This window comes from Crocuta crocuta, unplaced genomic scaffold (assembly GCF_008692635.1).
Source record: "Crocuta crocuta isolate KB4526 unplaced genomic scaffold, BGI_CrCroc_1.0 scaffold832, whole genome shotgun sequence".
Taxonomy (NCBI): Eukaryota; Metazoa; Chordata; class Mammalia; order Carnivora; family Hyaenidae; genus Crocuta; species Crocuta crocuta.
Genome location: NW_027532425.1, coordinates 46973 through 49282, shown reverse-complemented (window position 1 = coordinate 49282; position 2310 = coordinate 46973). Strand labels below are relative to the sequence as shown.

The 2310-nt window shown below is 36.3% G+C and overlaps 1 pseudogene; it reads left to right on the top strand.

Annotated features, from left to right (window-relative positions):
• The first annotated feature begins 322 nt into the window (after positions 1 to 322).
• Positions 323 to 899, top strand: LOC144243939 (translationally-controlled tumor protein-like; annotated as a pseudogene).
• Positions 900 to 2310: the final 1411 nt, after the last annotated feature.

Here is a 2310-nt window from a genome sequence, read left to right as displayed (position 1 = left end):
TGTAATGGTCACTCCAAAATTCTTATTGATGATGACACAAAAAATAGTAATCCTATAGACAAAATCCACTGAGTCAATTTTGGTGTAGAACCTCAAACTTAAAAAGACTTTAAACAGTTCAAAAAATAAAATAAAAGGCTTTAAACATTTTCAGATCATTGTTTAAGCCAACAAAGAAATCCTTTCCAATATCGCTGGAATTTTTTCCACCTGCTCTACACTCCCCACAATTGTCGCTCTAGCTGCACCGAGCTCACTTAGAACTCCTGGCTCCTGCTAAGATGGCATTGCCACCATCTCTTCAGCTGTGGTCACGATCATCTTCTAGGACCTTGTAAGTTATAATGAAATGTTCTCTGACATCTACAAGATCTGGGAGATTGCAGACAGACTGCCAGGAGGTGGAAGGGAAGATGGTCAGTAGGACAGAGGGCAACATTGACTCACTCATTGATGAAAATGCCTCCACTGAAGGCCTGGTGTGCAAAGGTACCAAAAGCACAGTAATCACTGGTATTGATGTTGTCATGAGCCATCACTTGCAGGACACCAGCTTCACAAAAGAAGCCTATGAGAAGTACATCAAAGATTACATGAAATTAATCAAAGGCAAACTTGAAGAACATAGGCCAGAGAGAGTAAAACCTTTTATGACAGGGGCTGCAGAACAAATCAAGCACGTCCTTGCTAATTTCTAAAACTACCAGTTCTTTATTGGTGAAAACATGAATCTAGATGTCATCATTGTTCTGCTGGACTACCATGAGGATGGTATGACCTCATTTATGATTTTCTTTAAGGAAAGCTTAAAAATGAAAAAAATAATGAATTTAGCTATTACTTTGCATGTATCACCTGTTGTCCTAACTGGCTACTGCTCTTCATCCACACAACACTAGGACTTAGAAAAATGGGACTGATGTCATCTTGGGCTCTTCATTTATTTTGACCTTGATTTTATTTGGAGTGGAGTCATTGTTTTTAATTTTAAAAATGTCATGTAAGTTGTTTAAAAATGAAATGCATTTAAACTAAAAATCATAGCTTCATATATACATAAAAGCTGAAATATATTACAAAACTTTTACTTTTCAAAAAAAGAAATAGAAAACCAACCTTAATTAACACTTTGGTGCTATAACAGAAGAGAAAAAGTCCTCCAGTTAGTGGCCTTTAACAAAAACACTGAGTGCAGCCATCATAGTTCCCAAAAGTCAAGAACAAAGGGGACCCAGGCAACGCCTCTGAGAACTACGGCATTTTTAATATATATCCAGATGCATACTAAAAGTATAATTCTACCACCCATCTATTTTTAACCTGGGCATATAACAACTGGACATGTTTCCATGGTTCTTTTTTTGCCACCTGCTAAATTAGAAAAGCAACTAGTTTTATAAATAAATTAGTGAAGGTACTTATTAGAGGCACATACCACTTCCCAAGCAGACAAGGAAAATCAAGCCTTAGAAAAAAAGTACAAAAAAAGGTAGATGCATTAACTATGTAGAAATGTTTGATTTGTCTCTTGAAAGAAGACTCCTCTCCTCAAGTTCAATGGAAGGGTGATTTAAGAAATCAGAACCACAGACTGTTTTAGAATATAATGACATTAGGACAAGCCATCATGTGCCTCAGGGGAAAATGTGTCAGGAGGATACACTGGTAAGCTCTGTGGTATTCACACTATAAAGTTAGAGCATGAATTCCTGAATCAGAGCACATTTGATTCTTTTCTTGGTTCTTTTAAGGTTTTAGTGGAAGTGATGTCCACTTTCCATAAGCTGACTTCAAGTCCTTTGCTGCTAAAATGATTTAATGGATTGCTCTGAAATTAGCTACTAAAATCACAAAATCTTTGCTCACTGAGTGTAAAAGCAGTAACCAGAGATTCACTCTTACAGTCAGAATTTACCATCCTTTACTCATGTAATATCCCGCCCCCAATATGCAGAAGAATGTACACAATGCCACAGCAAACACAATTTGGAATACTGAACTGTGTCACTGTCTTATGGGAAAAATGCCAGTGTGGTGGAGACACTGTCGCCCCTCCTGCTCCCCACTTCAAACCAGTCTCCTGTGGTTTCCCTACCCAGAGAGGAAGAGAAACTAGTCACCATAACAATGATGTGAGGTTTCATAAAATGGATTATTTTCAGTTGAACAATCACTTGCCACCTTTATAACCTTAAATAGTATAGTCTAAGACAACTTTTTTTCTATTTATGAAAAATGTATTAATTTGTATAATATTATAAAATAAAAATGTATTCATATAATAAATATAATATTAATTACACACTTTGC